This window comes from Cimex lectularius, unplaced genomic scaffold (genome assembly GCF_000648675.2).
Source record: "Cimex lectularius strain Harlan isolate CLEC.00 unplaced genomic scaffold, Clec_2.1 scaffold111, whole genome shotgun sequence".
NCBI classification, from domain to species: Eukaryota; Metazoa; Arthropoda; class Insecta; order Hemiptera; family Cimicidae; genus Cimex; species Cimex lectularius.
The window spans coordinates 969,469-993,929 of NW_019392681.1; the positions used below are offsets into that span (position 1 = coordinate 969,469).

Consider the following 24,461-nt stretch of genomic DNA (forward strand, 5'->3'; position numbering starts at 1 on the left):
GAGAGAGAGAGAGAGAGAGAGAGACGGAGAATAAGGGAGGGATTTAGTTACATAAAATAAGAAAATAGATAGATACATAGAACATAAATCCACAAAGGAAAATATAAATGAAAGAAGGTAAAAAAGGTAGTCGACGAAAGAGTGTAGGATGTTGGAAAAAATAGAATAAGAGCAAGTGAGAGAGAGAAAGCGAGATATTGAAAGGGAGATTGAGATTGAGAGAGAGAGAGAGAGAGAGAGAGAGAGAGAGAGAGAGAGAGAGAGAGAAAGAGTGAGAGAGACAGAGTAAAGGATGGAGATATTTAATTAGATAGAAAAATAGGTAGATACATAAAACATAAATCCACAAAGAAAAGATAAATTAAACAAGGTAAAAAAGGTAGCAGACGAAAGAGTATAGGATATTGAAAGAAAAGTATAAAATAAGAGCAAGGGAAGAAGGAGATGATGAGGAAGAAAGCGAGATGATGGGAGGGAGATTGAGATTGAGAGAAAATTTAGAGAGGGAGAGGGAGAGAAAGAGAGAGTGAATGAGAGAAAAACAGATGGAGAGTGTGAATTGACATTTTCAGAAATTTTTGTATGTGAATTATTTTTAGTGAAAAGAAAAAAATTATAATGATATTGAAAGTGTCCATCTTGGATATAGGATATGATAATTCACTGTTGTCACTGCATAGTTACCAAATTTACCATACTGTGATAACAATTTTCAGTAGCTTTAATAATACGTCCTGGCTTGTGTTTAATGACAAAATAATACATAAAAATAAATAAATCATACGGCTGATACAAATTTCTTAAATATTCTCAAGGATTTAGCCAAATGTAATGCACGTTTTGCCATAATTAATTACCGACCGTTCAGGTTCGCTTGTTTATACGAAACAACATTTCTGCCTTTCGTCGACTTTACTGGATGGACTGTATTATTTTATCAATATTGTACCCTTGATGTATTCTTGTATTTGAGGCATCTTTCATGAAATATTAGTAAACATGGTCCAACCTTTGAAGAATTGACTAAACAACTGTGACTAGGATGTTCGGAGGTTAACTTTTTGATTTGTATTTAAACAATCCATAAAGTTTATATAATTTTATCTTTATTTATGAATAACAGTTTAGTAGCACGAAGATATTCAGTGTAAGGTATTTTAGGGAGGGTATAAATATGACCGCCCTGATGCTGAGTCTAGCAACATTATGCTAATTCGGTGAACATTAGGGTTAAGACGTTAAGGGTTGGACTTCCATTAAAACGTAATGGCCTCAGTAAGGTTTCAGGCTTACTTTCCTACACGTCGGGTAACATAGACACGAATCCTTCGGATGGATCTTGGCATTCGATTTCCTTCATGGGCTGGAATCGATTAGATGCGTGAATACCGTTGGATTTCCGTCCATGGTCTTTCCATTGACCATGGGAAGATCAGGGATGAAAATCTGTTTCAAATTTCGCCTTTTAGAACGAGATTTGAAACATTGTAGTTTACTGTTAATGTTTGTTCTATTTAATAACTAGAAGGCACTTGGGCGAGAATTGTTGATTCTGATAGTCTTGCTTCGAAGATGATTTTCTGATGCAAATGCATTCGTTCCGGTTGCATTAAAGACTAATCATAAAACTTTAAAATCCTAACCGCCTATCAATTAATAGAATAATTCAAAAATTAACCGAATAAAGCAGAAATTCAAACAAATTGAGTCGATAATTAAAAAGAAGCATTTGAAAGGTACCTAAGTGCCCACAAAAATTGAACTTTTACAAAGAAGGTAGAGACTAGAGAAACCAGGAGAAAATAAAGCCACCCTGTAAAAAATTTACCTCGTCAGCGCTTATATGATAACAATACATCGACGTACACAAACAACTCGGCCCCCCTTTGAATAAAAGATGCACAAAGGTACGAACTTGAACAGATAGCAGACGATATATAGAGAAAAGACAAAATACTGAAAAAAGAGAGAGGAGAGTTAGATAGAGAGAGACAGAGAAAGAGATGGAGAGAAGGTTGAGAGATAAAGAAACAAAGAAAGAGAAAAATAGTAAACCAAAAAAAAGTGTGGGAGTGTCTGAGTGAAGGGGAGAGAAAGAAAAAATAGATGGAGTGATAAAGAAACAAAAGAAAGAGAAAAATAGTAATCCAGAAAAACAGAGGGAGTGAGTGAGAGAATGAGAGTGAGAGAAGGAGATCGACAGAAAGAGAAAACGAGGAAAAAATATCAGGCGACAGAGTGTAAAATAAAGAAAGAAAAAAAAATATAAAAGGAGCAAAGTGGAAGTAGAACTGTGCGAAAGAACACCCCCCATAAATAAATGGAAATAACATGTAAAAAATGTCTTCATTTGTCAGTATATTTTGATCGTATGAAAAGAAAGTATTTCTTATAGTAGAGATAGCAAATAAGGAAGAGAGAGAGAGAGAGAGAGAGAGAGAGAGAGAGAGAGAGAGAGAGAGAGAGAGAGTGAGAGAGAGAGAAAGAAGAGAGAAGAGAGAGAGAGGGAGAGAGAGAGAAAGAAAGAAGAGAGAAGAGAGAGAGAGAGTGAGTGAGAGATAACAAACAAATTTTAATCCTCATTTTTATTAACGGATTTACTTAGAATTCGATCCAATTAGATTAAAATAATTTAAGAATAGTAAATATGAAGATTACTTATTTTGTAAACAAACACCTTTTCTATTCTTTTCTCATTTTAATCCAGTTGTATTCTCTTTAACCATGGAAAGACATTATCTGGAACCAGCAGTTCGCAATATTATTCTGAGAATGAGTCATCGAGGTCCCCGGCAAGTGGACGTCGCAGAGGCAGTTGGCGTATATCAGAGCATGGTCTCCCAGGCTTTAGCCCGATTCCGAGAGACTGGAAGTGCCATTAGGAGACCTAGTAGTGGATCTCAGCGCATTGCGACGCTAAGGAAGGACAGAAATATTGTCATTGCTGCAAGACGGAACCCTTTCCATAGTGCTTGCCAGATCCTAAATGAAGTGAAAGTGTTTTGGCAAGGCGAGAATGTGGTGAAGCGAGCGCCTAAGAGAACACCAATTGGAATGCTGTTTTGTTTATTGATGCGTCACGTTTCTGTGTGTGTAGTGATAGCAGGCACCGAAGTGTCTGCCAAGAACGGGGATGCGTACCATCACCCAAGTCGTACTCCCTTCAGTGCAATTTGGAGGAGACGGTGGTGTGGGCTGGGTCTTACACTGGACGACGAAGTGGACTCCATATCGTTGAAAGCAACATCACCGCAGACCGTGTCCTCACCGTTATGTCCATGTATCGAGGAATACAACCCTCAAACCGGGCATCTCATTGGGAGGGATTTTCGATTTCTGGATGATCATGCCAGACCTCATAGTTCATCAATGTTTAGAAAACCTGGGAATTTCCCATGTGCCCCCTCCCCACATTGTCTCCAGATCTCAATCTCTTTGAGCGCTTGTGAGATGCGTTGCAGAGGATGCCTTTTGATCACCATCCGCAGCCAGTTGCCTGCAACAACTGTGCAGTGAAATTTTTTATGAAATTAGTGACAACCGTATTAACAATATGCCTAAGAGGTGCACAGAGGTTTTAGCTAACCGTCTTAATTGTTAAAAAAAAAGATTGTGTTTAATAAACAAAATTTAAAAATTAAAACCTTTTTTTTTGTTACTTTTCAAAATTCCTTAATTATATTTTCCTTCAGTAAAAAACATAAATTTCTGATAAATTTAAAGCAATTTATAATAAAAATGAAAAAAATATGCACGGGTAAGTATGTACGATAAGTAAATACTACAAAATGGACAATATCCCTGTTAATTTTTGAGCTGTTTGTGTCATATCTATATTTAGGATATAACAAACATTTCAGCTTATCTACGAAATAAAAATTCACTTAATAAAAAAATTCAATCTTCATTGAATTTGAACGTTGTACTTTTCCTGTTATCATAGATGGCCTTTGGTTTCCCGATCATTGGATTATTACTTGGGAGATGGGACACCCCAGATGCGGTGGACCTTAAGGGGTGAATCCCATTCCGGCCACGTAGCACAGCCTCCAACCCTTGAAAAAAAAAACACAAAAATTCCTCCTCTCTCAGCAATGTGAGTGTGGTTTTGCCCTAGAAGGAACCAGGGGGCTTTCTGAGTAACTCGGTCCTTCTAATAAGATAGAAAGGGAGTAGGCAATAAATTCATTCTTCTTTATTACCACGTCCCTTTTTAGATCACGTTGTGACACGGCATGAGACCTTTCCGCGATAATTTAACCACTATTAAATCAAACTGGATAACCTTTGTTAACGCTCGAATTATTTACTTCCTATCACTTAAGTCTGATTTATCTGTGTAATTACGTGACTTAAGTTATGCGTTAATGACTCGCGTTAGTGACTAATGTAACGCTAAATTACTTCTGCCTATTTAGTATAGAAATTATAATACAGATTACCCAATCTTCCCAAACTATGAACTATTGTGAGAAAATTATTATTATCTAATAATTATCTAATATGTGTGATTTTATATTAAGAAAGTTTTTTTATGCAAAAAGTAGACTTCTGATGTTTATTTTTTTTAAGCAGTTAAAATATACTTAAAAATATAGTAAGGTTATCAGAAATTGAAATAAATGTATTCTCACTCAGGAGTGAAAATCAAGAAGGTTAAAATTCCACAATTTTATGCGTAAGCAATTAAAACTAATTAATGAAAGTAATAAAACTGCAATAATGTGGGAAATAAAGAGAGGCCTTGTTTATTAGCAAGAGTTGAACGTCCTTAGCCGAGCGAGGTGTAGGCCAATCAATACTCGTCGTAGCCCAGAACTTCGATTTTCATTCATGTTGTACTTTATTTACGGATTTACGCCATCGTAATACCCAAAGGGCTTTAGCTATTATTAGATTAGCCTACTTTCTTTGTTTTTTCCCTTAATTTCCTTCTCGATAAATTTTACCCTTCTTCCTCAAGTGATAGGCGATAGGTAATTTAACTTAATCCAGTTGTGTTATTAAACGTGAGCTCATTCCTTAAGATATTATTATCCAAGGGATTGTTATATCGCACAACAGGTGGCTGTAAAAGAAGGAAACGCGAGATTTTTTTTTTATGTCGAACGTTCCTACCCGAATTAGTTTTATGTAGGGCTCGTTTGCCTAGAGGAGGCGGTAAAAGCGGAAAAACGGAAAATCGGGAAAAACGCGGGACGTGAATAATTTTACGCTCAAGCAATCAACTGTGTTAAAGTGCAAATTTCCTATTCTATCGATTCGCCAGGAGGCATGGACAGGCCAAAATTCCGATTTCGCTCCCGACCGATTGCAGTTTTATTAAAGTATCGGATTTAATTCCAAATAAAATTTCATCTCGTACTGCCTGTTTACATAGTAAATTCCCAGCTCAAATTAAAAAACAAGATTATGACATAATTCAGTTCGCACAAACTGGTTTATTGCAAGAAATGCTGATTGGGTCGTTTGTGCCAACGAAGCGTTAAATAGACGATTCGAATCAACTCAAGGGTGATATTTTATTTATTTTTTTAAATTTGACACCACTGATTAGATACCGTCCATTTCGTGACAGGTAAGGTAGTCATAAATAATAACGAACTGGTCATAAATAATAACAAACGAGGCACTAACACGCACCTATACCTTTATCACTTATTGTTAACATTATTTTGTGTATAATTACGAACCCTTAACTTGTGAACCAACAAACAGAACTGAATATTTTATGTATATTTATATATTGTAAATATAAAATGATCTAAACATAGAGCTAATTGGTGTTTAATTTTCGAGGAGTTAAAAAATGCCCTGAAGATTTTTAATTTTTGCTTATCGCTTTGAATTTTTATTTATTTGAATTTTGTTTATTGCTTTAAATTCACTAATTTCGTGGTCCGCTTGACCAATTAAATCATTACAATTAATTAAGGTTTTTAGTCGAGATGAAAAAAAGTTAATGGCAGGAGCGGGATTCGAACCCACGACCTTCGGCTAGATACGCCGCTGCTCTACCACTTGAGCTATCGTGACCTCGATCCACTCGGACATCAACTCCCCATCTCAACCCCACCTTATGAGTTTTCCCTCCTTTTGCCATTTTTCAAATGTCGTGTAATCGGTTTGGATTCTCGACGACAATTGAAATGGCACGGAGAGCTTTAGTGAAGTGTATTTCATATTAATTCTTTAAATTCACTAATTTCGAGGTCCGCTTGACCAATTAAATCATTACAATTAATTAAGGTTTTTAGTCGAGATGAAAAAAAGTTGAAAAATGGCAAAAAGGAGGGAAACTCATAAGGTGAGGTTGAGATAGGAAGTTGATGTCCGAGTGGATCGAGGTCAGGATAGCTCAAGTGGTAGAGCAGCGGCGTATCTAGCCGAAGGTCGTGGGTTCGAATCCCGCTCGTGCCATTAACTTTTTTTCATCTCGACTAAAAACCTTAATTAATTGTAATTCGTTTATTGCCTTGATCAAGACCATATAAACCAACCATTTTTGACCATTGAAAGATATATTTTTTATTTTATTTGTAGGCTATACATATTAGCACATATTACATAATATGTTTTTCACGCGTCACAGCACCAGCCAATGCTGTCATTCTGAGGGATTATTAAGGAACAAGGAGGATCGAGGCCATCGTCGATGTATAGGCTGGAGCAGTAGGGATGGATCGAGACGTTGATGTGAAACATTTGGAATCGGCAATGGGCCAATTCGATGGCAAAAGGAATGTTGAGGTCGTTATGGATAGTGAGTTTAGTGGCGCAGTAATAGCATTGAAAATTTGTCTGAGGACTTTCGATTAGGAGGATTGAAAGATATATTTTTTATTTTATTTGTAGGTTATACTTACAGCATATATTACACAATATGTTTATCACACGGCACATCACTAACACTAAGGCCAGTGCTGCAACCGGAGGACAAATACCATCCAATGCTGCCACTCTGAGGGATTATTAAGGAACAAGGAGGAAAGAGGCCATCGTCGATGTATGGGCTGGAGCAGTAGGGTTAGGATGGATCGATTCGTTGGTGTGAAACTTTTGTAATCGGGAATGGATCAAAAGGAATGTTGAGGACGTTATGGATAGTGAGTTTAATGAAGCAGTAAGGAGCCTTGACAGTTTGTCTGAGGACTTTTGAATAAGAGGATTGAATGCGTTGGATGCTGGATGGTTTGGTAGAAACCCATATTTTCACTCTGTATGTCCAAAGCGGTTGCAGTAAAATTTTATAAAGGTTAGTTTAGTTTTGAATAGGCAGGTTTCGGTCTTACAATTAGTAGCTTTCTTCGTAGTACAACTCTTCTGTTAAGTTGTTGTTTCTTAAGCCTTGTGTGGAGAGGAGATTCCTCTTCAGTCTGCTGTCTAGGTACAGTCCTAAGTATTTGACTTGAATGGATGGTATCTTTTTGTTGGTGATGTACAATGGACATTACATTGATTTAAAGTTGTTATTTTCTTCTTTATGGCCTTAACTTCACGGTTGGTTCTAAGGTCGGCGAGAGTTGGCAGAATGATAGTAAACGACATGATTAAAACGAAAGCAGATTAAAAGAGAAGCTGTTGCGTATCAACAACTTTGTCAATAGGTGGCCTTCGGAGACATCGAAGAAGATGTATCATACTCACCCAACTAAGAATAGGCCATACTAGGTCGACAACGAGCATTATGTGTATGTGTCCAGTATGTAGAGAAAGGTTGCTCGATGTGTTCCACTTAATTGAACAGTGGCGATTACTAATGCCAAGAGTATATTGAGAGTGTGTTTATAAGAGTGAGTGTGTTGTGTGAGAGAACCGATGACGGAATATTAAATACCCCGTTGCACATATAAAGAGAGAATATGAATGCCACTCGATGTGAGAATCTACTTGAGATTCGTGAGAATACCTTTTAAAGGTCGTCGAAATTCCTGAAGGTCTAAATACGTCAGTGAATGTTTAAAATTCAACTTTTTTAAATAAAAGACTGCCTGTTAAGTCCGATTAGAGAGGCTTTCTTCCTTTTATTACTCAAAACACTGTAGTTTTATTTTCACTCTGTCTCCGGCTGTAATTTATTTTTATGATTTTCAAGAAACTGCAAATGACTTGGCACTGTGTATTTATTTTTGTGAGTATAGCTGTGCATAAACTTTTAATTGTTTTTTAAACTAAAAATAGCTCTACAACATAAGCGTCTAGCATTCGAAGAGCTCTGTAATACCTGCAAGTTCACCAACGAATGCCCTCAAGACCATACCACTAAATACCACAAATTACAACTAAAAGTTAATTACTTTTTCTCATAGATGTGTGAAACAGTTTTTATATTTATTGTACTATATATAAAAATGTTGATGTAATTTAATTATCCCATTATTGGTGAGAGGTAGTAAATAAGAAAAATATATGGTTACAGTAAAAGTCTCATAATTCCTTGAACGATAAAATGGTAATAAAATTCTACAAAACAATAAAAACAATAAATCTTGATTTTTTTAAATATATGATTTGTTGACCAAATATATTTATGTTCAAATCGTTAAAAAACTCAAAATGTAATCATATAATACTCAGATATAAACACCTTCGGAGTACTATAAATTGAAATAAATATAAGTTTTTTACATGGTAATTTTTCATGGTCAGGCGTAAGTATTTTAGTTTTAAAATCGTTATTTCTGGTCCGTCAATACTCGCTATATTTGACATGAGAAATATTATGAGGATGTGAATATGAAGATAAAACTATTTAAATTATGCATATTACAAACTCTAAATCAATATGTGTGATTGGCGATCACGTATCTGATGAGGTCCGCCCAGTTTTGCTGTGTTGGCAGACAATCAAACCCAGTGCAATTTCAGTCTTACATCAGAATGATTCGTGTCAATCCTGTGTCTAAAAATCTAAATAAAAAGTACATAATAAAGAATTGACAAGCTCTAACATATGTATATGTACGCAATATCTATTGGCATTCATATGAGGTCCGCCCAGTTTCGCTTGTTGGCACACAAACCCAGTGCACTTCCTTACATCAGGATGATTTGTGTCAATCCTGTTCCCAAACATGTAAATAAATAATTACATAAGAAAAGTTATTTAAATGCATCAGCTAAATCATAATTATGTATATGTACACAAAATAAGAAAAATCTTTTGAATCTCAAGTATCTCAAGTCAACCGCGTTTCGCTGTGTGGCACACGGTCAAACCTGGTTCAATTTCTGTAAAATTTACCTCATAATGTTTTAAGTCAATCCCGCTTTTAAAATTAAAAACAAAACAAAAAACATAATAAATCCATTATATTTCGTGGTCCGATTGACTAAATAACTTCGTTCTACACAAATTAATCTTTATTGGGGGAAATGATTACGCAGCGGCGTATTTAGCCGAAGGTCGTAGGTTCGAATCCCGCTCGTGACACAAACTTCTTCATTTCAACCACGACGTACAAACGTCTCAGCTCCGATCAGTTTCCCTGAAGCCAAGCACACCAATTTGTAGAAACTCGTTTATCTCCTGATTATTACATAATGTTCCCAAAGGTTAAAACAAAAAACATATAATAAAAGTACACACAGGCTCAAGTATGTTTGCTTACGTTACGCCGTCTCGGTTTAAACTATATGGTCTCAGGATGATTTGATAATGAGAAGACAGCGGAAAAGGCAATGGAAAGCTTTTCATTTGGAAAATGATAAAATGAAACCTTTATTGCATTTTTCATATAAGACCATTACTTCTCATGTATTTGACTAAATAACATTATTTATCCATTAATTACCAATTACAATTACAATTTCCACGGAAGCGACTGACAAAAGAGACCTCTTAAATGATTAATATAATTTTATTAATCCAGAGCGGCTACCAATGGGTAGTTTTCTCTATAACGTAATGTCACAATCCTAAATTGAAATCCAATCTGCTGGATATATACAGGGTGTCTTTTTTAGATGACCCTGAATTTTTATTGAACCAATGACCTATAAAAAAAAATGTGTTTGATATTTTTTAGTTTATTTTCAAATTTTGACTTTTTGGAGAAAAATTATACAGGGTACCTCAGGTCCAGTTCAACTTCAACATTTTAAATACAATCCTAAATATCATGACACATCATTTTAAAGGTTCTTTTACGTTGAAGACATGTTATAATCGGATTTTAAATTGGTCAAAAAATGACAAACTTATGGCAAAAAGAAACTGGCAGCGTAATTTCGATGAGGAGTTGAATATTTTACTTTGTTGTTCGTTTTGTTTTGTTTATTCGCGAAAATCTGAATTCCTTTCTCCGAAATATTGGAAGGGTTTTAGGTTTTGCAGAAAATAAAATTTGAGATTTGCTCCGGACTTACAATTTTAAGCCGTATCGCTCTCATCTTGTACTTCTGGATTCTGTGTCCCTCATGCAGGGAAAGGTTGCTCGATGTGTCCCACATAATCGAAGCGTGTATGCCTTGGCTCCCTACAGGACACGAGTAGGCAAGCCGCCAGATTTAAAAGGGGCTCTCGGACACAACAGCGAGTTTCAGGGTCCCCTGTTCCACCTTTTAAGGGAAATGAGAATTTTTTTATTGCGTATAGAAGTTAAATTATGTGTTTTGAATTTTCGGGTCTTGCATGAGTGAATGTATTTACTGGTGTGAATGGAGAGGGGCTGATGACGAAGTAGGTTCTCCACCGCCCCTCAGGTTGTGTGTATGTCTTGGTATGATGGCGGAAATTTTGTACAAGTATCCCATCGACCCCAATTTAGAATAGTTTATTATAGTGAATAGGTGGAGGAATATCGAGTACTCTATCTACCAAATAGAATGAGTGCGATCAATGTATACATGTGTAAATGTATTTATTAGTGTGACTGTGTATTGAGTGTGTATTGCAGTATTTTACTTCCGCTCGGGGCTGAAATAACAACCTAGCTGTCGGGATGCCATATGTATATATGGTATGTATATATATATATATATATATATATATATATATATTTTTGATTGTTGCCTGTATGACCCTAATATTATGAAACTGATACCCCTCGGAAGGGACATAGTAAATGATTGGATGTTTGGTTTAATAAGAAATTTCCCTTATTTTACATTTTCTGATAGGTCTGCTAAGTTATATGTAAGTTCTTGTTGTTTTTTCTATAAAATTTCTGCAGTTCACAGAGCGTATGCATCAGTTCTTTGACCCGGAGATGGTATTTCACAACATTTCTGAATCAATTTTTACCGACGGCCCGTTTTTATTGAGGAAATAAACCGAAGGATTGTGAAGGCAGTTATAGCTTTGTTAAAAGAAGATAATAACAATTTCAGCCCAAGCTCGTAAAATAAACAAATAGGGCGTGAAAAATTCAGAACGGGGCCACGCATTGTTAAAAGTCGATTTGTATCGTTGATCGGCATCGCCGGATCAATGGAAGACCGCCTTTTTTCCCGCGGGGGTCGCGACTTCCAGCATTTAGGCGAGATTTTCCTCAAAACTTCCGACTCTTCAGCACTGGAAAAGATCCTTCGTACGATCCCCCTGGGTATTGATTGTTACCTAGTGAAATCCTTTGCGTCCTAGTCAGCTGATCATCCCCACCATTCTAACGCTCGAACTGGGTCAACTCTGCGGGTAGAAGACTCAGACTCAGTCCTGTCGCTCCTGTCGGCCGGGCCGCATCTCAGAAAAGTAAGTCGACCTTTGCGAACTCTGCATGACCTAACGAAAAATCGATCGGTTTAATTATCCATAAATTGTAAGCCTTTTATGTTTCCATTAACACGGGTCGGCCGCTACCCCGTTTTCTGGGTATTTACAAACTATTAGGGTTTTGTAAATACGAATGTAAACAAAGGCACACAGGTTTTGTAAACAGAACTTTTTTTTCTGCATGGGAAGAAAAGAGTTAATATAAATTTTCACGTTCTATATATCAAAATTTACAGTTCGACATAGAAGCATTTGCTAATATACAACTCATCCAAAAAACACAGCAACATTTATATAAATTTTATCATGAGATTATGTGAAATAAAACTAAATTTATTTTAACAAAACATTATGTCAACTTACAAATATAAAAATTGACCATTTCGTTTTACCTTGCCATCATAAACAAATTTTTAATTATCATCAATCGTCTAAGAAAAAAATATTGAATTTGTATTAAATTTCTGCATTGTTCTTAAATCAGATATATATTTTTTATATAAGCTATATATTTATCAAATCTGACGATTTTTTAACCAGATAAAATAACAATAACGTAGAAAACCCCTTTAAAAATGGACTCGTCAACTCGTTACGAACCAATTTATCTTTGCCTTGTGTCGTTCCTGTTACCGTCGAATTTGTTCATTATTTGTCAACTCTGTCACGGGTCGTCAATTTTTATTACAGTCAGGTTGTTTGATCAATTAAAAATATATCGAAACTTTATACCGAACAATTGAGTTCATAAAATTTGACAGGATAGTGTGCCAGTATTGAATTTAAAACTTATGGTTCGCTCTGGATTTTTTTGTCCCATTGATAGCAAAACATACAATAATAATAAAATTTGTGAGATTTCCTCTTTGGTTCTGTGTAGTTATGTACCTATACTTTCGTCATATGGTTTGTCAGACGCGCTGAGGGCTCAGGGTTAAAAGCAGGGAAAAGCACAAGCCCACAACCGAAGATGCTAAAACGCGCCGGATAGACCAACCTAACCAGAAACGTAGAAATTAACTAAAGGTAATCGTAATAAAAATTATTATATTAAAAAAAATTGTATTGCATAGAAATGATGTGCAACAGTAAAATTACATTTTATTTGTTGCTTAAATGTTGTACAAGACTCAAAGAACTTAAATTTTAATCCAAAGTTCATGTAAGTAAAATTGTAGAGATAATAGGAATTCAGACTTCTCAGGTCCGCGTAGTCTCGCGCTGGTAGGTCGCATTTAAATTCTGTTTAGCGTCAAAATATATGTGTCAAAAAATACATGAAAGTTCAAATTGACAGAATTTGCACTTGTATTTTCGTCGATTTCGATCATCCTGATAGGCCGCTGTTATGATTTGTCAGACGCGTTCCTGTCTTTAGCTATCGTTACTAGTCGGTCAGGGATATAAGAAGGGAGAGGCACAAGCCCACAACTGAAGATGCTAAATCGCGCCTGATATACCGATACAGGTAATACTTAAAATGAACAAATAATGGAAAATTTTCAAACTATATATTATTTACAGCTTAAAGCATTTACAGTACTTAGAGAACAGAAATGTTTAACACATGTTCATTTAAATAAAATGTCTACATTTTATTGACATTCAAACATCCCAGGTCCGCATGTTTTGCTCTCAACTGGCATTTAAACTCATTTAAAAATCATTGGCCCTTGGATGATAATTTAAGTTGTTTAAAATCGCCCTTATACTGTGATCGTTTACGATCATCAGGAATATATTCACCGTTATGTTCTGTCGGATGCGTTTCAGTCTTTGGCTATTTTCAAAGGTCGGTCAGGGTTATAAGCAGGGAGAGGCCGATAAATGAAGACGGAGCGAAACTCACCTGACAAACAGAAACCAACTCGGAAATTTCCAAAATAAATAATAATGTTTTTTATTTTTTAATTATAATGTTTTCAATGTTGTATTTCAATCTGATTAAAAATTGAACGTTTATGTTTCCAACAAACCCATGATTTTTGAATATTTTTACAGAGGCCTGAGAATACGTTTTTTGTACTTTTTCTGGAATATGTTAAATGTAATATTTGATATTTTAAAAAATTTGTTTTATTTCATTATGGAATGTTTTTTCTATCCTTTCCAAACATAATTTTTTTGTAAAACTTTGCGATTATTTATTATAGGTGATCTCAATGAAAAAGCTGACTTTTTTCTGCATATTGTAGCCAATTATTATTATTTTAACATTATTATTGTAATATAAAGACTGCAGAATCTATTAAAAACACATTTTAGCGTAGATTACCCGAATAAATTAGTTTAGTTTGTAAGTTTTAGGTTTTCCCAACGTATGTTATTTAAACGTGTTTTCCCTCAGTTTTCTCCAGTTTCTTCTGCAAGTGAAACAACGAACCGACATCAGACGTTAAAGACGATAATTTGGTTTAAAATTTGTACCGTCTTCAATAAATATCGATCTCACAAGATCGCCTTGCATCGTTGGTTTTTCGATTTCACGCTCTTAAGCCTTATGGCATCTTCCTTGACGGAATGCGGTTTGTAACCGGGGGAAATTGCTTCCCTTTCGACATTTCAATTCGTCTGAGGAAACGAACAAATCACATTTTGTGACATGTCAAATATAATATATATCCGCATAGCAATGGATATTTTTATTGGTTTATTCCGCGGGTAAAAATTTAGTTTATACAATCTGGAAGTTGTATATTGTCTTTTTTTTGTTATTGTTTATTGTTCAATTCTATAGCAGTTCAAAGATTGTTTTTTTTTCTTATTATTAAATCATATTATTCCGTAATGAGAAATCTCCATATAACCCTGGGGGGGGGGGCTCAATTTTCCCTGGGCTCAGGCGAAAATTGATACCCTTTGTCGGAATGTTTTATAATCCTTTCTCATGATCTCGAATTTGCCCCCTCGCTATGACTTAATTACGGCCGTAACATTCCATCAGAAAATAAAAATTAATAAAATAAAAACATGTTTTGCCCTCCCAATGAAAAACCCGACGACGCCCGTGATTGAGCGATTAATTTCAATTTCCATTCCCCCTTTCTATCAGTTAAGAAATGAAAAAAGTGATGTTTCATCAGTACATCCATCAATCATGCCTTGTATTTCCGCTAATAAATAAATTGGTGATCCTTTCTATTTTGTACCTTTTCTTTTCCAGGTACGTTCCTCGGTTGCATAATATGAAGGTGAACGCGTGGATAATCTCTCATACATTATTAATTTTTTAAATTATACTAGTTTTTTTTTTATTTGACGTGTAGTACGTTTCTGAATATGACGATATGAAACGCGTCTGATAAAAGACACGAAAAATTGGGCGGACCAAATTGATCAGAGACACAAAAGTTCGACACAATATTTTTTGTAAATATTTATAACTATTCAGAAATCGTGAGATGCGGTCTGGTATGATGTAGGTCTCAGAAAAACATTTGCTCTATCGAGCCAACGTTTCGAGCTTTATTGAGATCATCTTCAGGCTCAAAGTGTTTGTCTTCTGTGTAATTGTGCCATTCTTGCATGTCGTATTGAGTGTGCCCACGACTTGCAAGACTGGCACAATTACACAGAAGACAAAGACTTTGAGCCCTGAAGATGATCTCAATAAAGATCGAAACGTTGGCACGATAGAGAAAATGTTTTTCTGAAACCTACATCACGCCAGACCGCATCTCATGATTTCTGAATAATTATCGATTAACGGTCACTAATCACCAAATATTTATAACATTAAATATTTTTACAAGCATAAGAATTAGATCTCTAGTTAATTTATTGTACACTTAGTGATCCGTATATCATCACGGATCAGTTTTGCCATAAATGACTGTCATTTATGACAAAAATGGGTCTCAAAATAAAATTGGGCGGACCAAATTGATGAGAGACACAAAAGTTCGACACAATATTTTTTTAACATTTACAATATTAAATATTTTTACAAGCATAAGAATTAGATCTCTAGTTAATTTATTGTACACTTAGTGATCCGTATATCATCACGGATCAGTTTTGTCATAATTGACTGTCATTTATGACAAAAATGGGTCTCAAAATAAAACTGGGCGGACCAAATTGAAGAGAGACACAAAAGTTCGACACAATATTTTTTTTAACATTTACAATATTAAATATTTTTACAAGCATAAAGAATTAGATCTCTAGTTAATTTATCGTGCACTTAGTGATCCGTATATCATCACGGATCACTTTTGTCATAAATGACCGTCATTTATGACAAAAGTGGGTCACAAAATAAAATTGGGCGGACCAAATTGATCAGTGAAACAAAAGTTCGACAATATTTTTTTAAATATTTATCACATTAAATTTTTTTCAAGCATAAGGAATTAGATCTTTAATTAATTTATTGTGCACTTAGTGATCTAGATTTAGATCAAATTGATATAACCTACTGTCAATTTAACGTGTCCCCCCTTGTAGAAATGACGACTTTTAATAAATTTAACCCAAATCCTGATATAAATCAGAAAACTGATGCAGCTTTTATCTGAGGCGAGTTGTATCTCCGTTGGTTTCATTCAGATCTGTCCACGCGGAATGACTGTCATTTATGACAAAGGTGGGTCACAAATCTAGGTAACGATGAAGTGTCAGCAATATCACGTTGGTAGTAAAAAAATATTAATTACTATAGAACCATTTCTTATCGATTTTTTAATTTTTATTACTGGTTGATTATTTAAGTAATATCTGTCTGTCAGCTGAGATAGTGGTTTTTATAAAGAAAAGATAATCAAAGCGTCATCGTTTATATAATTTGCATAATAAAGAGATTTTAACTTAGTGAATAAAATTTTAAATAGTTCCTTTATTTAAGTTTTGAGAAAAATATTTTACAACTTAATCGGCAACGTGTTGGCTTCGGTTAAAAAGGAACGAATAAAACTAAAAATCCCCCTTTTGTGGGGAAAAAAGTGTTATGAAAGGAAGAAAGCTTCCTGGTTAATTTGAGTTATCAGTCACACAATTTGTTTCCCAAGCCCTCGAGTCTCGAGTCACGAAATCCGAGTCACGGAATTGAATAAATCCTCGATGCGATATTGTTCCCGGCTTTGACATCGATCATATTGTCTTAGAATTTCCGATTTCGCCGATTGGAATTTCAATGTTTCAACATCGTTCATTGGTTTAAAAAAGTTGTGATTCTTTTGATGAAATAACTCAATTTCTTAGCCATTTTTTGTAACTCGATCAATGGAAAAAACGAGCCGATCTCTTATAAATTTATATTTCCTAATTCAATCAAAATACATTTTTTTTCAACGCTGGTTTATAGTCGAAGAACTAACTTTTATTTCAACGCTTTATAAAGTTTTTGTTCTGTTAAAACTCCACAGCTGTTCTAAGAAAGGGAACACAAATCAAATACAGTTTCAACAGAATTTATTTTTAAAAGATAGCCTGCAATGAACTGTTTTATGATAGGATTAGCCATAAAATCCCCCTTCATCTGGGTCGATCTGTTTATGTTTTTCGTTGTAAAACACGACTGCTTTCTAGATGACTGTTTCTGATATTTAATTAATTAATACAAACCCAATTAGCAAAGTCGAAAATTAGTTTTACGGCCGTGTCGCATCTGAGAATAGGTGATGAAGCAATTAGCAGATTGAATATGATTAATTCCCTCGTTCCAAGGTTAAAACACCGTGCAATGTTGCCTTCGTTTAAATTTTTTTAAAAACAAATCGCAGAGAATATAACGCCAAATCCTTTTCTTTAATTAAATCAGAATGTCAAATTAAGAAATGTTTGTAGCCTTTTTCTCGTTAGGTCAAAACAGGGGAAATGTTTTATGGAGATTATCTAAGTAAAACTCATTAGTACCCCCTTCTTTATCAGGTTTGATTACCTCCATAAAAGCTCATTTTTTAAAATTATTACAAGGAAAATATAAGCGGTTTGATAGTATTTCAGACCTGGAGGCTTCATCACGGATTTAATGGTTGTGGATATGACAGATGGATGTAATCGGCTCTCTTATCTCCATGTACAGTCACGTCGGAGATAAGATTATTCTCACCTCGATTTCTTCTTAATACAATGGAATAATCGGGCGATTAGGACACCGACACGGAGGTGATTGCGTAGATGGGGGATTATTAGGGAGGAATGACTTTCGTGCCCTCTTCCGGCATATTTGGTAATCGTAAATATCCATATTGTTTTTATATCGATTTTTGTTCAGATCGAAATTATTGTTTGGAATTGTCAAGGGACTGAAATTTTTGGACAAAAAATTTCGCTGTTTCTCCTACTACAATTATAGCAGTTCAAAAAATCTCAAAATTGAATTTAGTCTTAAACAACGAAGCACTGCGGTTTCAAAATATTAATTATTACAATGTTCTTTGACCGATAGAGCAGCAAAACGTTTGCACATCACTCGGAAGGCCATAAAAGTAATTAATGAAAAAGAGAAGAAAACAGAAAAACAATTCAGTCCTCTGGAGGACGAGCGGTGGTTCCCGCGGTTCCGTGGTTTCCGTCTGTCTCCGGTTTATCATTCAGTCTGTACCGTTGGAATTAAAATCAAGAAAATAATCAAAGTGGTTGAGTGCCTTTATTTATTTAATTTACAAAAAATAAAGTGATAAAAATTTCTTTCAGTCTAATTGTTTTTCTAAAAGTATGTATATAAGATAACATCAGTTTCACTTTACTATTTCTTTTTTAATAAAAGAGACATAAAATAAATGAATCAATTCTTTGAAAAAAGCAGAAAGTATGTTTGTTCCAGAAGTTCAAACCATTTGCCAAATTGATAAAGTTTTAAACTTAACCATTGAGATTAAGTGGTGAAAGGAAGTAGCGAGGTATAGTTATTTTATAGACAATTATTGTATAGATATTTTATATTCTACATAAAATTGCTAACTCAAATTAATGGCAATAAATATAAAATAATTCTATCAATTATTCGAAAAAATCAGAAAGCATGTTTGTCCAAGAAGTTCAAATCCTATGCCAAAGTCGTCTGTTTGGAACAACCAGCTTTTACCTTTCGGACTTGAAAGCTCAGGCCGACAAAAAATAAGCATGGGTGTGGATTAAGTGGTAATTTGAAGTAGTGAGATCGATACTAAAAAAGTCTAAGTTCCTTCTTGAATCGACCCAGTTTTAAGTTTTCAATAATTTTTTTTCAATCTGAAGAATATACGTTGTGTCCTGAACTTTCTTTTGCGAGTTGAATAATTATATTTCATTGTGACAAACATTATCGATTTTTGAGTGAATAAGAAAGACCAAAAATACACGGAATATAAGCATATAATCCGTTTAAATGAATAAACTGTTGAGATCAGTCAATTTAACCATGCCATATTTCGAGTATGTTCTGTCGGCTTTTTGGTCGATTTCCGTTGTTACTTTTATATTTTGCTTCTTTGATACTATAGTAGAAGTGCTGCACAATGCCCGGATATTGCGAGTGAAGTAGCCCAGAAGAAGTACAGCGATTTTTCCATGTCACCAAAGAAATATGAGCCATTGTGTTATCGCTTGCTATTTTCCTTTTCCGTTTGCAAAAGTAACCACATCTGGACGATTCATGTACAACCTAAGAAAGCAATTAACATTGATGTATTCAATGAACAACTTGAAACCGTGCGCAACTTTGTTTATTAAAAGAAACCTTATAAAGAGGAACTTCGTTAACAAGCGATGCCAGGCGGACATTTGTGATATTGGAAAGTTTCCAGTCCATTTAAACCGAAAGTCGGTGCGGCCGTGATATCGACGTATTCCCATGCTAGGCCCATATTAACATTTCAACATGTAACAGTGCGGTTCCATCAATATACATAACACTACTATCCTTAAGTTCCTTAAGTGTCAGTGCATCAGACTTATTCAAAACAATCCCGGTTATAAAACCTAACGCTTCGTAAAAAAAAATCATAAAATTTTCCCTAGTTTAATTATGTAAACTTCATTTCACTAACGATGATTTCAACCCTGTCCAACTTTCTTGATGACGGTCCGTTTTATTTCTCCGTTAGCGTCTGACATTGTACGTGTACCGTTTTGAACATCGGATAAAAACGGAAAACAGGAAAGTTCACTTATAATTGTTTGTTGCCATGCCAGCTTTCGGTCTAATCTTCTTTCAGCCGGATGAGACTTCTGAACATCTGCGGCTTCCTGAGCCGGAAGGCAATAGTCGAGGATCGCCTTATAATCTGGAAATCGCTTTTTTTCCAGAACAGGTGAACCTTTTATGCAATCGCCCTTGTCAGAAACACGGGATAACGACGCATTGTCGACGTTTCTATACCAAAATTGGGCAAACAAACGCCCTTGGCCGAGGCGTAAGAGAGAGAAATAGAAAAAAAAAACTAGGCCGACCTTTTATAAAAACTGTAACGAAAGACCTCCTTGGAATTAGTTCTAGCTCTAGACCCTTTGGATCCTGCACCATTAGTAGTTAGCTAAACGACCAGATTATTCCGTTTACCGTTATAACAAAAGCACAACCAAAACTCAAATTGATTTTTTTTAAGTCGATCCTGGGCCCGTTGAATTTCACTGTTTGTACTCGTTCTGAAGCATTCTAGTTGGACGGTGACTGGCTAGCAAGCGCTAGGCATTGAGAAGAAAATTATCGAACTCCCAGACCTATCTTTAAATTTTTGAAATTATTGATGGATTTGTACTAGTCCAACGGGTTTTTGAGAAAATAAATTGTTTAATGCCATACATCGTAAAACCTATTAACAATTCGTAATATACAGCCTTTATTTCTGTCGATACTAAACTCACTTCTAATAAAAAATAATAAATCTATTAAAAATAAACTCAGTTTTGTCTTTTTCAGTTATTATATGCTTTTATTATTTATTATTGTCAAAATACAAACAAACTAAGCAGTGGTCTATTTTCCTGGAACTAATGGGTACAGAAAATCAAGGAAGTTTGCTACAACTTTGAATGTTGAGTTGGTGATAATGATGTGAAAGATACTAAGAAGCGAGTATTAGGTATTCCCCAAGCAGATCCGCCTTGTGGACTTGTTTTCCTATTTCCCTAGTTCAGTTCGACTGACTCGATCCTTTTTTAAAGGAGGAAATAGGACAATGATTCACTTCTCTTCTCTCTCTTTCTCTTTTTATCACTATTTTAATTTTTCTTCGTCCTTTCTCTATCGGTTTTTCTGATTCCGTTCCTTTCTCTTTCTAACTCTAAGTTTACATTGGGTCTCCACTTCCATACCATTCATTTTTATTAATTTCTTTCTTTCGCCCCTCCTCTAACACATTTCCCGATTTTCTAACGTTCTTATCCAGCTCTCTATTTATCTATTTATCACTCTCTCTCTCTCTCTCTCTCTATATATATGTGTGTGTGTGTGTGTGTATCAATATATTCCTACAACCATTTCTGTTTACATCTACTTGTTATTTCTCTCTCTCTCTCTCTTTCTTTCTTTCTTTTTCCTTCTGTCTATCTATCTATATTTATGTCTCTATCTCTCGTTACGTCACTTTGTATTTATCTCTCACCCTCTATCTCTCTCTCTCTCTCTCTCTCTCTCTTTTTATCGCTATATTAATTTCCTTCATCTTTTCTCTATCGCTTTTTTTTGATTTCAGTCACTTCCCTTTCTAACTCAATGTTTACTTTGGGTCTTCACTTGATATGCTCAACTACCATTCATTTTTATTAATTTCTTTCTTTCGCCCCGTCTCAATTTCCTTTACTTTTTCTGATTTCATTCACTTCTCTTTCTAACTCAATGCTTACTTTGGGTCTTCACTTGATATGCTCAACTACCATTCATTTTTATTAATTTCTTTCTTTCGCCCCGTCTCATTTCCTTTACTTTTTCTGATTTCATTCACTTCTCTTTCTAACTCAATGCTTACTTTGGGTCTTCACTTGATATGCTCAACTACCATTCATTTTTATTAATTTCTTTCTTTCGCCCCGTCTCTATCACATTTTCGTTTTCCATTCTTCTAACGTTCCTACCCACGTATCTATCTATCTATTTATGTAACTATCAGTATATTCATATGTCTTTCTCTTCACGTTCCCTAGGTATTTCTGTCTCTCTCTCTATCATTCTCTCTTTCTTTCTTTCTCCCTCTGTCTATCTATCCAAATTTCTATCTCTAGTTACTTGGTATTTATCTCTCATCGTCTATCTCCATTTGTCTCTCTCTCCTCTCTCACTTTTTCTCTTCTCTTTATTATATCTCTTCTCTACTTCTCTATTGGTGATGCCTGCTTCCGTTGTCTTATCCTCTCTCTCTCTCTCTCTCTCTCTCTCTCTCTCTCTCTCTCTCTCTCTCTCACACACACACACACACACACACACACACACACACACACACACACACACACACACAAATTCTCTCTCACTCTTTATTTACATGTCTTGTTCAATCTTTCTTTTTTTTTCTCGAACTGCACGATAATTGTAGACGCAGTATTATTTTTCAATGTAAATTTCATTAATTAAAAATGTATAGGTAATGTCGGTATTGACGGAAATTTGCATATCGGTCTTTGATCACAGGCCAAAGGAAATCGCCTCAGCAGGGGGCTAAAGTCAATATCAACTCGGAATTCAAATTATCCGGCTTCAAAAATCGAACTCTCCGTAATTAAACTGGTTCGAAAAGGTTGACAGGAACAGAAAATCTACCCATTATGAGGTGCCATGTGAAATCCCGCAAAAGCAACTCCCCTCGTCGCCCACGGTTCGTAATTATTCCTCGATTAAACATAGTGTAAAATTTGTCAATTAAAATTCTCAATGTAGTTTTTATCATTTAACTAAGAAAATAAAATTCTTCAGTTAAAATTTCAAAAGCTTTGAACGTTAAGAATTAACAAAAGTTATGTAAAAATATATATTTTCTAGATCCAAATGGGCCATTACTGTTTCTGGTCAATTAAATAAAGTACACGTAATTCATCGGCGATATTTCCTGGATAGCAAGCTTCATTTAAATGTCGAGTAATTTTTTAAAATAATTGATTAAAAAGAAGCTTTTTTGTCATTTCACCATTGCGCAAGAATCTTTGTTAATTGTATTTTTTGTCTGATAAATTGTGACGAAACAAAGCCGCGAGTTGATGCCATTTTAATTAAGCCCCGTGAAGAAACCAACTTTGTTCTAATTAATTTATAAAGGGAGGGGGGAGAATTTTCAAAGTCGTTTCTCAAACTCCCTTGGGCTTGATTGACTTTTTCGTAGAATTTTTTTTCAGTATTAGCATATCTCTTGTACAAAGGGCTTTATGAATCGGACAAGCAACTTTTTCGTCCTAAAGTTATTTTATTTTTCCTTTTGTGTCCCTTCTTCATGTTATTTTTTTAATTACAAAACAACTGACCCATGATTGTTACATAGTCCGGAACATTATTGTGAGGGAAATTATCTAAATTTGTGAGGGAAATTATCTAAATTTAATATTTTATGCTTTTGCAAAGATAAATTTTATAGAATTTATTGCACGGCTGGTTTATAAATTTTCAGCCCAGATAAATAAATAAATAAATATATANTATATATATGTTACTCTGGATTTCTATTTGCGGAAGGATTCCGAAAGGTTCTTTGGAACGGGTTGGATCTTCCGAAATCGGATTCCCCGACCCTCTTGGGATCTCCTCCAAATGGATATCCGAGCCGGCTTGGATTTCCGTCTATAGATAATCGCTTCCGGCATTAATCCAGGATTGAAAGGTGCGCAACAAGGCTTTTCTACTTGTATTGCAATCCGGATTTTTTAACCGAGAATCCATCCGGGCATGGGGGCCCAGGTGCAGTGTCCGACAGGTGCTCCCCTTTAAACAGAAACCCGTGTTTCGCTTCCGTTAAACAAACTTCAAAAATATATTTGTAGAACGTGGGCGGCGTGCTGTTCGACTATAAAATTAGACATTGTTAATCACTCAACTATCCTACACAACGCGGGTTAGACAAGGCATCAAATATGACAGTAAACATGTAAGTAATATATTAGTATCTTCTATGCGATTGACCAGACTTTATTGCACAACAGCCTCGTGGATTAAGGTTGTGGTGGATGTACTAAATCCTTCGAAAAAATATCTCTTAAAATTGAACATAAAATTTTAACGGAAAATTAATGTTAATGGACTCTCCTATAAATCCATTATACATAAATGTTAAATAACGTACACACAAGTTGAGTTCGCCTCAGTTCACTAAACCACAAAGCACCGTACCGCTTTCATGGTTGAGTTATATTTTAAAGTTCTGTAAGTAGAACATGGTGTTGAATTTCTAACATTGAATGTATAATAAATACAGATAACTAACTTAGTGATTTTAGTCGTTAACTTGTTAACAAACACCTTTCTCTCTATCTCTCTTTCTCTCTATTTATCTACCTCTCTATTTATCTACTATCTTCTATCTATCTTTCCCTCGTCTCTCGTTCTGTCTTTCCCTCGTCTCTCGTTCTGTCTTTCCCCCTTGTTTTGCTTTTTTTCTCAATAAACCACTTTCCTCGATATATCTTTTTTCTGGTTCTTTTTCTGTATTTTGATTATCTACCTCTCTGCAACTCTACCCTTTCAATTTTCTCTCTCTCTTTCTCTCTCTCTCTCTCTCTCTCTCTCTCTCCCTCTCCCTCTCCCTTTTGCTTTGTTCATGTGTCTCTCATTATTTGTACATCTCTCTTTCTACCTTTCTACTTTTTCATGCCTTCTCACTCTCTATTTCTAACTAATATATATAAA

General features: G+C 35.0%; 1 long non-coding RNA gene across 1 annotated transcript in view; it reads left to right on the plus strand.

Annotated features, from left to right (window-relative positions):
- The first annotated feature begins 11,593 nt into the window (after positions 1-11,593).
- Positions 11,594-24,461, plus strand: part of LOC112126483 — a 78,075-nt gene continuing 65,207 nt past the window's right edge. The window contains exon 1 of the long non-coding RNA XR_002909995.1: positions 11,594-11,692. This is a non-coding gene — a long non-coding RNA (uncharacterized LOC112126483). The remainder of the gene's footprint in view (positions 11,693-24,461) is intronic.